Below are 15673 nucleotides of genomic sequence, written 5' to 3'. Positions count from 1 at the left end.
TGGACTGGCATGTCCAGATGTGAAGCGCCTAAGGGCTAGGCGTCACACTGGACAGTGCAGCGCCCAGCCCTTAGGCGCTGCACATCTGGACATGCCAGTCCAGAGAGCAACAGAAGCATTTCCAGTAGCTTTTGCCACCAAAAAAAATGCTAAGTCAGTGTTGGTGGCCATCGTTTGTGGTTCCTCCAGGCTCTTTCACTTCAAACATCCAATCGTTGTCGTCATATAGTACATCTTCTTGGGAGTCTGCCTTTCGTGATTGAAATTCCAACCATTCTTCAACCTTTGGTGGGAAATAGTACTTGTGCTTTTCCTTGTTCTCACCAGCAATCTGCTTATCCGTCTCCATTGAGTACTTTAAAGAGTATGCATTCATCTTGTCAAATGTGTATTGAACTATTGCCATCACGGGTGCACGTACACCCTCGAGCACCTTATTGAATCATTCTGCTATATTGCTTGTCATTTGACCGTACCTCCAGCCATCTTCATCGAAAACACGTGCCCACATATTCCTTTCGACAATGTTTCTATTGAGAAATTCAAGACCACGGGGTCAAGTTTCTTGTATCTGAGTAATGCACTGAACAATGTGGCAAACCGCTTGTTGGTGAAAGCAAGACAACAATCTTGAAGATCATCAACCAACTCCTTGATACCACATGCCCTATAGAAGTTTGCACAAAAGTGCCTCATGCACCATCGATGGTGCAACTTTGTATGTCCGGGAATGTCAACCACCACCGCATTTAGAATTCCTTGATGGCGATCCGATATGACACAAATTTCCCTTTCAGCCGGTAATACCCTTGTTCTCGGTTAACGCAAGAACCACTCCTAGTTATCATTGTTCTCCACCTCAACCAAAGCGAAAGCCAAAGGCAACACCCGGTTATTGGCATCACTTGCTATTGCAACCAATAAAGTGCCCTTGTATTGTCCCATCAAGAACGTGCCATCAATGGCGATGATGGGCCGACAATGCTCAAAAGCCATCACGCATAGCTCAAAGGCCCAAAATGCACGACCAAATATTCGGACGGTCCTCCCGTTGTGAATCAATTTTTGGTGCCCATGAGGCTCAACCACGTGAACCATGCCTGGGTTTGTGGCGGCCATAACTAACAACAACCTAGGGAGTCGGTTGTATGCTTCCTCCCAATTGCCATACAACATCTTGAATGCGGCTTGCTTCGCCTTCCAAGCCTTGCCGTACTTCACCTTGTAATGAAAGATGGCTTTCACAAGGTCAATGACACTCTTGATGCTCATTATTGGAAGTGTGGATATTTGGTTGGATAACCTATAAGAAATGAACTCGGACGTGAGTTGTCTGTGTTGTTGGTACACAAGCTCGCCATCCGCATTCTTATGTCGGCACATGTGACTTGGCGTACAACTCACTATGCGCCAAGTGGGACCTCCTTTCCATGGCCTTGCACGCACAATCCATGGACATCTTGGCACTTTACATTTAAGCGTGTAACGCACTTTGACGTCCGATTTGGCCGCTTTTATGTGGACGATAATGCGTAACCGAGTAGTTGTCGAGCCACATCTTCAATTCCAAGAAGGATTGAAACTCACAACCGGGATATATCCCGTTCTTGCCGTCTTCCAAATCACGGTGAGAATTTGGCCTAGCTCCAAGAGATATACATTTGCCACCATCTACAACGGCTTCATCTACGAGACTAAGATCCTTGAACAATGGTGTCTTATGATCCCACCCGAATACCTTCTTAAATGCTTCGGCCTCATTGGGCATGAACCCCTCCTCATCAACTTCTTCATCGGGACCATCGTCATCGGAGTCCGATGCATATGCACGAGAAAAAGGGATGGATTGGTCCATTGTCTCTTGCACATGATATTACTCGAGATCACCCACATTGTTGTCATGGAGATCAACTTCGTTGTCATCCTCCTTGCACTCATAATTGTCCTCTTCAAAAGCTTCATTTTGGTTGTTTGAAACCGGGCTCAATGTTGCCCAAACTTGTTGCGTCAAATGAGGTTCACTAACTTGATCTTGGTTCATGGGTGGGGGAGTACTAGCAACCAACGGGGAGGGGTTCCGGTTTCAAATCCAAATGCAAACTAGACTCAACCCTCTTGGAGGCAAATAACTCAAGAGCCTTGTCTAGAGATTCCGCAACCGTCTTCTTGTATGCAACCCAACATTGCTCCGAGTTCACACGCATTGTCTTCCAATGGATGTGCATTCCAAAATCAATATTATGCCTTCCCTCGAACTCAACAACGTCACTTGGGTCCATCCAATTCAAATCCTTCCTCACTTGTTCCAAGACATCCGCATAACTAGGACTACTCTCAAACACCATGTCAAGCTCATCCGGGTCCGGCTCAACATTGCCTTTCAAAAAGGCCTCTTTATCCACATGATGAACATAAACACATGTTCTTTCCATCCCTACAATAATCAAAAACACACATATATCAAGTAAGGACTTAACAAAATATTTGCACAAAATATGTAAGCCCTAACATATATATGAAACAATAAGCCTAACCCCCACTTAACAATAACCACAACCCTAACCATAGCATAACCCTAACACCAACATCGAACACACATAACCCTAACCCTAGCATAGTATGAAGCCTAACCATAACCCTAACACCAACATCAACACAAATTTCCAAATTCAAGCCAAAACTAGGGTTTCCCCAAACTAGCAAGATTTGAGCAAATGTGACAATTTCTATAGATGAAAACGAGGGGATCGAAAAAGATTACCATACGGGAGGGGTTGGCTTCGAAATCCACTGTCAAATACTCCGGATTTGCAAGATTTGAGAAGGATTTGAGAGGAGGGGGGGGAAGAGAGGAGGGCCGCAAGGCTTAGGGATTGGGTGGGGTGGGGGTGTGTGGGTGGGGTGGGAGGGGAGAGAGGGTGGGGCCAGCCTAAGTGACAAACAAACTGTGCAACGCCTAAGAGCTAGGCGCTGCACATTACAAATGTGGCGCCTAGCTCTTAGGCGCTGCACATTACAAATGTGGCGTCTAGCTCTTAGGCGCTGCACAGCTGGCTGTGGAGCCGCACCTGGCCCCGGGCTGCCACGCTGGCCGGGCCTGCAACGCCTTAGGCAAAGGCACTGCATAGTATAGCTGGCCAAATGGGCCGGGTTTTTTGGGCCGGCCCGTGAGCACGCCGGCACGGCCCGCCTTGGGCCAGGCACGACACGGGATAAACAAGCCGGGCTAGGCACACGGCACGCCCTGGGTCGTGCCTGGGCCTGGAGGCTGGGCACGCAGGCCGGCACGGCACGGCCCGATTATTTTTTTTATTTTTTTTATACATTTATATATGGCCCAATATGTACAAATAGGCTAAAAAGCGTTCACTGCGTCAAATAACAGGCTAAAAATATGCAGCCCACCGTGCTAAACGGGCCAACGTGCCGGCCCGTTTACTAACTGGGCCGTGCCTGGGCCTGGGGGCGCAGCACGCGGGCCAGCATGGCACGGCCCGTATAGTAATCGTGCCCTGGCGGGCCATGCCGGGCCAGGCACGATTATGATGGGCCGAGCCGTGCCGGGCCGGGCCGGCCCGTTTGGCCAGGTATGCTGCATAGTGCAGTGTAGCGCCCGGCTATAGGGCACCACCCAAAACGGTCTGTTATGTGAATTTTTTCAAGACCAGGTTAGATCATGATTTGATTTCACCCTGAGGTCAAATATGTGATTTCTGTCCGGGGCGTGCGACTCGCCACGAGCGATGCGCCCGAGCAAGCAGGCTCCTCTTTTCTAAAAAAAAACACGCTCGTGCGCTCGGCCGAGCTCCACCGATCGAAACGCGCGCTGGATGATGATGCGTGGAGGGGAGGCGGCTGGTGCACGCCCGGTGGAAGGTCCGCGCGCCGAGCAGGCAGAGCTCCGGCGGAGCGAGTTGCGCTTGCGCCCCTCCTTCTCCTGCTCCTCCGCTGCGCTCCAGGTGCTCGCGGAAATGCCGTGCTGCTTGACGCCTGGCCCGGCCATTGTGCTTGGAGCGCCATGAGCGGCAGGCGCAGAGATTACACCTCCCTGGTCTCTATCTAACCGCGTCCTCCCCATTTCCTTGAGACCGTGAGCCCTGAGCGTGCAAGCACCACGCGACTACGGCGAGCACTCGTCGTCTCGTCAAGGTCAAGGTCAAGCATTCGTCGTCTCGTCTCTATCTAAGCATTGTCTTCACTCACCTTCGACGAGTTTCGCGATACGGATACTGCCTCTGCCGCTTGCGCGTTTTCTCTGCGTCTGCGCTTCTGCAGTCAGCCTCTCATGCAACTAGTCTAGCAGTACACGCGTTCATTGCAGTCAAGATCAAGCAGAATGGACAACACCATGGCCTCCCATGTCCAACAGAACAATGTACTGCGTGGCCATCTGCGCTCCCCACCTCTACCGCTACTTCAGGACAAGATCGAGGCAGACAGTTTCTCGTGTGCTGCTCGCAGTTAAACAGCTGACAGGCAATCTACTCTGGTTCAATCCCAAGGTATGCTCCTACTCCCTCCGTCCCAAAATAAGTGACTCAACTTTTGGGACGGAGGGAGTACTTCCTATCTCCTTCCTTTGAACTGTGTTTTGAACCTCCATGTGTTCTTACTTCTTACTCATAACCAAATAAAGTTTTTGTTCTGAATATTGGTTGGTATTTCGTCCGTGTTGAATCTGGTCCCGACCGCCAAATGAATAAGGTTAATCAGTCAACTAAAAGCATCTGGCTACTGGCAACACATTCAAAGTATTTTTTTCTGGCAATAGGCAAATAGATCCTGTTCAGAAGTGAGTTTGCATTATTATCCTTATACTTAGACAAAACGGGAAAAAAATTACTTACCTTCCAACCTCGAATGGTTCGACAGTTTTGATCAACTTTTTTTGTCTTTCAGTGATCTTTCTTGGAATTTACTTTCGTAATACAGTGGTTTCCCTTTCTACCGTTTTCACTCAGAGAAGGAGAGAGGTGGTGCAGATATGGCGCAGTGGAACGGCATAGAGCAGGCAGCGACTATCACGCAGCTGGTGGGAGTGGATGCGTTGGGGCTCATCTCGACGATTGTACAGGCAGCACAGACAGTTCAGCGCAACAAGGAGACCTGCCAGGAGCTCGTGCAGGATGTGCAGTTGATAAATGGCCTGCTATGGATGCTGCAAAACCCAGAAATTATGCAGCGAGAAGAGATTGTAAATGCACTCAATGGACTGGAGGGGACGCTTCGGGAGGCGTACAGCCTCGTCAGCTCCTGCCAGGACTGCAGCACCACATATCGCATATTCATGGGATGGAAACACACTGACCAGTTCCGACGCGTGAAGAAGAAGATTGCCAAGCACCTCCGCTTCTACCCCATGATCTTCCATGCTGACATAACTTGTCGTCTCGAAAGAATAAGCAACGGCACGCTGTCGACGTGCTCATCTCAGGTATAGTCAGTTTGTACTTCACTGGTAAACATCATCATGGCTTTTCGATTGTAGCCAAGGGTCTTCACGTAATACTAGTCTCGTATGCTTGAAATTTGTTTTGTTGTTCCAGGATGCAGGAGGAGTGCTGACATCATCTACCAGACACTCAAACTCTGAAGCTCGGTGAGTTGTTAGCAAGCACAAGGAAATAGAGATACTTAATCTGTTGCTTGGTTACTGCAAGAAGTGGCCACAACATTATTTCCGAAACATTTTGTTATATACATAAAATAGTTACTTTTATGTCTTAACCATGAATTTTCAGGACTGAATGTAGTTTGTGGCCTGTTGAATTAGAAAAATCGCAGGCATGCAGGAGCGCTGAGTCTATTGCAGTTGAGGAACACCAGCTAACAAGTAATTCTTTCAGTTAACTGTTTATGGAGTTGGGATCTTGAATTTGATATATTGCATTGTATTGTGTGCTACTAGGTTTTAGGGAGAGGTAGGGGAAGGGCTATCACCCCAAAGGCAAGATAGAAGAGTTGCTCTCCTAATTCTTGCTGGATTTATTACTCATAGGGGCTGCTCTTTAACAATCCGATATAAGTAATAAATCCTAGATCTTCTGATTGACTTGAGTCCCAAGTTGATAGCTCTTCCTAATTTAAATGATAAACTACGTAACCGAGAGATGGGATCTTAACCCATAAGTGGGAGCTGATTTCCTTGCCATAGGGCCATGTAACTTGCATAAGTTCAACCTTGCCAAATGTTTACTTAACTTTCCAAAGTACAACTTCATGTCCCGTATGATTCTTCCTGGACATGGTTTAATCAAAGTATATTCCGATTACTTTTTCTGATATTGCTCATGAGTCATGTGTATAACATATTTAATTGAGTTTTAATTCAGGTTACCAGGAAATTGCTGAACCTTTTGCTAGGAAGCAGAGGTTCCGGTGGGGTCACTGTTTGCCCTGGAAAACGGTAGAAACAGCTCCTTGTATTCATGAACTCAACGGACCAGGTACTAGCTACAAGCACCAACTGAACATCAATGGATACTGAAGATAATAGAATAAATAAATGAATATTTAGACATATTAGTTATAACATTCGGAAAACCCATCAACTTTGAAAGGAAACTACAGTCTGCATCACAAACAAGCAAAGCTCATGGTGCATTCCCTGCAGGGTTTTCAGGTTTCCATTTCTCCCAATTGTTGGTTGCTACAAATAATTTTGCATTCCAATGCAAAATTAGAAGTTGTGGATACGCTGATGTGTATAAGGTACATAGTATGAATGTGCTTTTGAAAAAAAATCCTTTTTGGATCTAGGAGGAAAAAAAAAATCCTTTTTATCTTTTGTATTATTCTTCGCAAGTATATTCTTAATGGTCCAAATCTTGTTGCACTTTTAAATGCATAACACACAAGCATCATAACTAAATTTTCACAACAAAACTTCCCTGGTTTATTCGCTGGTAGTTTGAGTGTTTTTTACTGATGCTGTTACCCTTTTAAGATAACCGAATTACCAGTGCAAAAAATTGTTTGGGCATTACATCAGCAGACACGCATTTTCTCCTTTACTTTCATATATTCAAACATCATGAAGTGATCAGTTCATTAATTAAAAATTCCCTGTCCCTCTGCTTCTGCTTTAGCTGCCTCAAGTTTATAAAAGATCTGACAAGACATGTCTTGGCATATGTAAATCAAGTTTCATCAGCCCTGTCTAATAATGGCATGCAAAAAAAGGTGCATCCAGAACACCTTTACCTTTGCATACGACACATTAAACTTTATTCTTTCTGAATTTTTCCTAAACAGCATAGCTCTGATATTGAGTTTTGAGAGGCGAAAGATTACATGCTGCTTGTTAAAGATAGATATCCATTCCCCGGATGAAGGTTCTAACATGCCAATTTAGACATATTTCTACCAGAGAAATTCTTACTTGTAATTAGTTTTAACATGGATTAAGATATGTACATATGTATGTCACCTTTTGTTTTGTTATCTGCAAAAGGAGCACAATCTTAAAGAATTTCTACATAACATGGATGTAAAATTGAATGCTGTATTGAGCCGAAATGTAAATGTCTAGAATCGAATGGTTATTTGGCATACATCCAACCTAGATGCACCCTTTTTTTTTGGAAATCTTTGCAGCAGTACTAAATCACATACCGACAAATTGTCGTAGATAAACCTAGTGTTGATGCTTGCAGGGACGATTGGACAGTGGACTTGAAGTCATGATCAGAAGATTTCATCAAAATAACTCCCATTCTTCACTCACATTTGAAAATTAAGTCAGCTTTCATGCAAAGCTTCTACGCAAAAACGTTGCTAAGCTCATTGGATGTTGCAGTGAAAGAGGAGAAGCACTTTTAGTCTATGAATCTCTACCAAATGGGAGTTTGTCTGACGCGGTAACTGGTATGCCTCTTCTAAGCTGTTCTTATAGTTCATTGTGGACCTTTTTCACTTAGTTTGTTCTCTCACGATTGTGACCATAAGTATCTCACTGGCACAGGAACAAGGGTGTTGCTCAACTGGTCTGAGCGCTTCAAAATAATTTTAGGGATAGCCCGCGCGGTGGCCTATCTACATGATTGCTGTGGGATACAAATTATGCATGGGGATTTAAATCCACAAAGGATTCTCTTAGATTCTTATATGACTCCTAAGATTACTGATTTTGCTTTTGCAAAAGTGTGTAGTCCGGATGGGCGTGAAAGACACAAGGGTAGTTTACTCGGTACAAGGTATGAACTTATCTAATTCACAGTAAGCCTTTGCTCCATCACCTCATGTATTTTCGTATTTGTTTGGTTCTAGGGGTTATATGGATCCTGGATATGTTATTGACCGTATCTACTCAGTGAAGAGCGACGTGTATAGCTTCGGTATCACTCTTCTTGAGATAATTACTGCAAAGAGGCCCGATGCACTTTTCAAGGATGCAGGTGATGTAAGTACATGTGTTCTTTGTTCATATATCGGAATTTGATAAATAGGAGTACTCAAGTAATATAAAAATAATTGCCTTTTGTATTTACGATGATGCAGCTTCTCAGATTGCCGACAGTGGCAGGATCAATGGAGATGTACCACATGATAGATCCAGCATTGCATGGTGAATCAAAAATGGCCGAGATAATGAGATGCATTCAGATCGCGGTATGGTGCTCCAGGCCCAATGCGGGAGACCGGCCCGGCATGTGGGATGTTCTTCTGATGCTCAGCTGCAAGAGTGCAACCTTACGTGTGCCGGAGCCATCCCAGAGCCAGTGCGATACACAGGAGCCGTGTGAAGGGGTGCTATCGGATTCAGAGATAACTGAACCAAGATAGTATGGGCGATTCAAGGCCAGAGATTTCATCGGGCTCTATATGGCGCTCAGAGGTTATTAAGTACAGTAGTACTAATTTATTTAGTTGAGTATTTGCGCATCAGTGGAGCGATGATGTGCGTACAGAACCGATTCTTTTTGCATGTGCGTGTCACTAGTTATGAGCGCTCAATCACATTGTAGACGCAGCATGAATCTTCTCAGTTTCTCACCAAGTACCCTGTAGTGTAGGTGTGCATCGTCGTGCTGTTTATTCTGAGTTTGAAGAGAAGGTTATAGATGTGTGATGAATCCTGCAATCTACACCATGTTTCATCTTAATTGTATCGTCGTGCAAAAATCAAGACGTCTGACTCGCCTAGCTTATCCAATGTAAGCGCCTAGCCAACCGGCAAGGAGCGCAAGCGGCGGCGACGGGCAGTGACAGTGTGCCGCTTGGCGGCCTAGTGCGTCTGAAGCAGCAGGCTTGCCCTCCTGATGCATCAGAGCTTGGGCCTCCTTGACGGTGTTGACAGTTGGCAGCATGCTGCCTCGCTGCCCTCAAAATGTTTGACGAAATGACACTTAATTTTGTTCAACTGGAAAGCAGGTTCCACCAAACCACGTAGTACGTCGGACTAAGGAAGCGGCAGCACAAGAAAAACATGCTGAAGTACCTGCAGTGAATTGAAAATTTCCCCATTTAACCTGTCCTTTTCTGATGGCCGTGCTAGAGTTTTCCCATTTGCATAGCTAGATATTTCGTATAATGTAGATGTCTCTGTCAAATATAGATACGTTTGCCTTATACCAATTTATATGTTTTAATGCTGCTTGATTAATTTAGATAGTATAACCCTGATATGCAGGAGCTCCTTTTAACCGCCTGTTTTCGTAATATGATGATAGATTAGCCTGAGGAATCAGAGCCTGCATAGTTCCATTTAGCATCTGAAACATTGTTTTTATGTGGATGATTAAAAAAAAAATCAGGACCCCCTCCCTCCTCTTTTTTGTAATGTAGTCGACGCCATCATGTGTATCAAACTTGAGTATTGTTATGAGCGGCATGTATTACAGCCCGGACAGTTAGGGGCCTGACCCAGTTATCTTATCGTGTTAGGGGCTTAGCCCAATTATATCATTAGGAGGATTATATAAACTCATGTAAGGACCCGTTTTGAGATTAAGCAAAGAAGCAATCATAATTGCTCGGCTTCCCTAGGGAGCCGGGAGACCTAACCCTAGCCCCCTCCTCCACTGCGCCATCTCCTTCCTGCCACAGCCGCTGCCGCCTCCATCGCGCAGGGACGGCGCCCAGCCGCCGGCCGCTGCGCTCTCGCCCTCGTCGTCCTCCATCATTCCCCTACAATCTTCACCCTAGAACTGGCAGAACCCTAGCTCCTAACAAGTATGGAGTAACGAAAAACTGGATGGGTGATCCATGTTTCCCAACCAAATATGCATGGAACGGCGTGAAATGTAGCAGCACAACTGCTAGCACTACGAGGATGATATCTCTGTGAGTTTTTTTAAAATGGTCTTTTATGTTCTACTCATATATGTAGCCATTCCCTTATGTTGAATGGTAATTTCCGTGCAGAGATCTCTCCAATAGTAATTTGCATGGCGTCATATCTAATAATTTGCATTGCTCGAATATTTGTAAGGATCAGTTAACAAGATCACTATTCTATATAGAATTTTTAGTTAAACTATTATTTTGTCGTTGATTTAGTACAATCTTGTACAACGACAAATAATCTGGATTGGAGGAAGTAAAAAAATCATACAAAACTGAATTATTTTCACAACACACATGAATGAATGTTCTACTTCCGTGTAATTTTTTAAAAGAAATAACATTCCATAGGTCAGTGCAAAAAAATAAGAACATAATCAACACTCTGAAAAAGCTCACTTTTGAAGCATTTTGGGGTTTCTGTTTTGCTTTTGTTAGAATAAATCCGAGGCACTCCGTTGATCTACCGAGGACCAAACAACCGCACGAGCACAACACCGAGATTTGTTAACGAGGTTCACCGATATGGCTACATCCCCGGGGCATGACTACGGGTGCTCCTCCCCGTGACACTGTCACAATACCGCACCCCGGCCGCCCGGGCGCCGGCACACGCCGCCGGCTCCCTCGCGTGCCCGTGCTATTATGTTGGCATATGTTACATCGTGTGTCTACCCCGCTATATATGAGAGGCCTAGGATACAAGTGTCCTATTAGGACACAACTCCTACCCTGTCTACACACAGTACGACTCCAAGTCCAACTGTAACCTAACTTGTACAATAATATTCGACACAACTCTAACAACTTTTTCTACCCAAAGTACACAAATGTGATTTCTTCAATAAAATTTATATGTGCGAAGAAAACTCAAGAATGTTTGTCTACATTTTTTTTAGATCAATTTTTTATTATTTTTACGTGAATGCTACTTTTGCCTTAGTAGCAGCTATCACGTAAGTGCATATAGCTGATGAACACTGACAAATCCCAAATCAGCCAGGAGTTTCCTAAATCGGCTCACTGTTCTTGGATCTTTAGCGAACACAAGCTAGCAGCCGAGATGATGCCGCAATTTCCCCTCTGACCCACGAACTCGCACCTGCTCGGTCAGCAAACAGGATTTGAGCGCCGGGCCGCTGATTTGGTTGAGGTCGAGACCAGCAGGCAGGAATTTGCACCTCAATTGACTTAGCCATGGATCTCTCTTCAACGTGACACAGGAATTTTTATATGTTTTGGTCTCAATCTTGGAGTTCCAGTTTTATTGATCCTACTTGCATTGGGGTATTTCAAATTTGTAGTGCTGTCATAACGCAACTCGTTGTTTAATTATGAGGTCCCGGAAGTATAATTTGCAAATGAAAAACATCAATAATTGAGCTCTTGCTCATCGTATTGCAAGTTGAGGCACTAAATTATACGTAGTGGTTCTGTCCAAGGTCGAAAGACGGATTTTGATCCTAAATTGCAATGTCAACTAATAAACCAGAGCCCGTCCGACCAATTCCCGTGTGAGTGTGGTCATTTTCAAATATGTCATTCATCGTTCATTTTACCTTGTCATCAGGAACTAGTCAGTGCAGGCCACAATGTCAATCTGAATCGTTCATTTTACCCTGTCTTCAAGCATAAAACAATAAACATGTACGTATGCCAATAGGCCGTGTCAATCTGAATCTTCAACTGCTACTGCTTATATCACGTAGAGGGGTCATCACCTTTCCAAAATAAAGGTTGTCATTATCCCTTCAGCGCGGCTTGCCGGTGCTGGCAACAGCGGCGCCTACGGGTGTCGTTTTCTTCTTGGAGGCGTTGTCAAGGCCTTCAGCTGCGCCCCTCTTCGAGCTCAGGGGAAACCCTAGGTCTGGTTCCTCCGGACCGGATGGCGACGGCGTCTCGGCGTCGTTTTCGTTCTTGAAGGCGCTATCTTACTTGCTCGCGGTGTCCGTCGTATTGGCTCGGGTGATGTTGGAGTTCTGACTGGTTCGACTTGGCCACTCTTGGTTTTAGGTTTGGTAGATTTAGCTGTGTTCTATTCTCTATTCAGGCCGAGCATCCCTTCTCACTGCTCCGAGCACCAAGTTCATGTCTGCCTGTGTTCGTGTCATGTGCTGTATTCCTCGATGTACTCATTCTACTCCTTCTATCACTGGAAAGATACGCAAGCTTTGTGTGTTCGTGAAAAATTATCCCTTTAGCGCTATATTTGCATTCTCTTCTACTACATAAAGAGACGGAGGGAGTACCATATTTTTAAGTCAGCCCCATAAAACTCCATTCATAAAAATAAAAATAAGAACGTCTCCTCCCATGTCGCACCCACACATACAGGAGGAGGAACCCTAAATCGCCGCCATCAGCCCTTTCCCTCACCTCCCTCCTCCCCTCTCGCCGCCGCCACAGGGAAAGGCCGGGCAAAGCTCAACCAGAGCCGGCAGCGGCGGGGCATCCTCGCCCCTGCATGGGTAGGGGCCAGCACGGGGCGGCTCCCTTTCTCCTGGGCGCGGTGCGGGCTTCGAGAACCGTGACACGATGGCGCGTGGGCGCCGCGAGTGTGTTGATGCCCATGCATGTGGGTGGTTCACGCGGGATCGGTTGTGGCAGCGGGGTGGTGCCGGCGAGATCCGGCGGACGACAGTCTCTTGCGGCGAGGGTCGTGGGTGGCATGGGTCGGCCGTGACGAGTCATAGGTGGTGGAGGCGGATCTATGGCAGGTGCCCCCGTATCTTCTTCCAGCCGACGGTGACACCATGGGTTGGCTTAGGTTGGATAGAACTAGGTCACGTGCCTGGATTTGTCTGCCCTCGTGCGGTCCTTCCTTCTGCGTTGGTGGGCGTCTCTGACATGATCATATGTCTCTAGATCTCGGGCGTCTCTGACATGAGCATAAGCCTCCAGATCTCCTGGTTCGCGGGACTACCATCGGGGAGAAATCCCCTGCATGGAGCTACCATTGCGGATGATGCGGCGACGTTTGCGGGTGTCGCTAACCTCCTTGGAGGGCATCGTCATGGTGGTGGTCCCTTCGAGCTCCAAGGGAAATCTCTAGTTTGACTTGCCAAACCGGATAGTGACCGCGTGTGGCATCTTTTATCTCCTTGGAGGCACTATTTTGGTGCCGCGGACGCCGGGGTCTCTGAAAGGATCGATATAGTTGGCTAGAGGGGGGGGGGCTGAATAGACAACTAACAATTTTTAGCTTTTCTTTACCAAATTAAACTTTGCATCAAAGTAGGTTGTCTAGATATGCAACTAGGTGAGCAACCTATATGATGCAACAACAATAAGCACACAAGCAAGCAAGGGATAGACCACAATAAAACTTGAACAAGTAAAGGTAAGAGATAACCAAGAGTGGAACCGATGAAGACGAGGATGTGTTACTGAAGTTCCTTCCCTTTGAGGGGAAGTACATCTCCGTTGGAGCGGTGTGGAGGCACAATGCTCCCCAAAAAGCCACTAGGGCCACCGTATTCTCCTCACGCCCTCACACAATGCGAGATGCCGTGATTCCACTATTGGTGCCCTTGAAGGCGGCAATCGGACCTTTACAAACAAGGTTGGGGCTCTCTCCACAACTTAGTTGGAGGCTCCCAACGAAACCCCGGAGCTTCACCACAATGGAATGTGGCTCCGAAGTGACCTCTTCCAACAAGGGTGCCCAAGCACCTAAGAGTAACAAAATCCACACAAGAAGGTATGGGGGAATCAATTTTCCTTTGGTGAGAGTGTAGATCTAGGTCTCCTCCTTCACTCCCTAGCACATCAACAAGTTTGAGTGGCTAGGGAGAGAGATCGGGCAAGAAAGCTTTGAGGGCATTAATGGAGGAGAGAGAGGGGCAAGAGGTAGGTGGGAGGAAGGAGAAGCACTTCCTTAAATAGGGTACCCTCAGATCCAACCATTATGCGCAGAAATACATAGGAGCGGTACTTCCGCACGTGTCACCGGTACAACCGGTGAATGCGGGAAACCCATGCTAGGGCACCAGGGTGGTACTTCCAGTGGAAGAGCCGGTAGTACCGGCATATCAAAACATACCGGAACTACCATCCCACCACTGCCCGACTACCGCCTCACCACAGAAGGAAATCACCCCAGGCCGGTAGTTAGAGCGGTGGTTGGGCCGGAGCTACCGCAGGGCCAGCAGCTCATGAGTAGTGGAGTCCGAGGTGGTACTACCGCCCTGAACACCGGTAGTACCGTTTTTCAAGAAAAACCTGAACTTCCATTCCACTACCGGTCTACCACCGTACATGGTACAGAAGGTAGTCACCCCTGAGCGGTACTTGGGGCGGTGGTAAGACCAGAACTACCGGCCACTGGTACAACCGCCCAAAGGAGCGGTACTACCGCCATGGGCAAAACTGCACAAAACAGAGAACTTTGGGGAGCCCCTCTCTTCTCAAATGGAGGGTGTCGATGGGTGCAGAGAACGTGTACGTGAAGAGATTCACCCAATACCATCCGATGCGGATTCCTCTTAAAAGTACCGATATCATATGACCTAAGGAATAAAACGTCGGAAACTCCGTCTTCGATCTTTTCCGCATAGAGGGAAGGCCTAACCGTCTTGCGCCGCACAATGTGTACCTGAGAAAACTAGAACACATGATTAGTCCACACCAGTGTTGTCATCATCACCAAAACCTTAGGGTAGAAACTGCCCTTACAATCTCCCCCTTTTTGGTGGATGATGACAACCACTCGAAAGGCACGGGAGGTATAGAAAATATAGACGGGGCTCCCCTTGAGTGTGAGCATTATTTAGAGTTTGCTTTGAGATAGCAAATGCTCACACTAAGGTCAATGCTCCCCCTAGATTTTATAGACCATCCAGTGACAAAGAAAACAATATCGAGCATAAAGCACAAGATATTAGAACAGAGCATGCAAGCTTAACTGACAAACAAGTGCATAGATAAATAGATAAGGGACACATGTCTTACACCATGCACAACGACACACCAGGGACGAGTTCACAAGACACTAACAAGCAACTGCAAAAGAACGCAAGAGACCAACTGCAAATGAACCCCCCATGCAACTCCCATGACCTAATGGAGCTCTCTCCCCCTTTGGCATCAAGACACCAAAAAGGAAAAGAGCGAAGCTAGCGCCCCGGGGTTTAGTAGAACTCCTCGCCAGTCACCGCAGAGCTGTCAGAAGCATCATCATCACCATCATCGGTGTCGTCTGGCTCCTCAGCCTCCTCGGCTTTCTCAGACTCCTCAGACCCCACCATAGCCGCCTCAGGACCACGGACGGAAGAGGTGACAGGCGCTTCATCAGACCACTGCCAGTTCTCCATGCACCACGAGTCCTCAGGAGTGATAGTCTTCTCAGAGCCACTCTGCACACATGGCACATTGAGGTGCTTCATCAACC

General features: G+C 46.7%; 1 pseudogene; it reads left to right on the top strand.

Moving 5' to 3' along the window:
* The first annotated feature begins 3713 nt into the window (after positions 1-3713).
* LOC123114774 (receptor-like cytosolic serine/threonine-protein kinase RBK1) lies at positions 3714-9075 on the top strand (annotated as a pseudogene).
* Positions 9076-15673: the final 6598 nt, after the last annotated feature.

This window comes from Triticum aestivum, chromosome 5B (genome assembly GCF_018294505.1).
Source record: "Triticum aestivum cultivar Chinese Spring chromosome 5B, IWGSC CS RefSeq v2.1, whole genome shotgun sequence".
Lineage (NCBI taxonomy): Eukaryota > Viridiplantae > Streptophyta > Magnoliopsida > Poales > Poaceae > Triticum > Triticum aestivum.
This window is presented reverse-complemented; position numbering and strand designations above follow the sequence as displayed.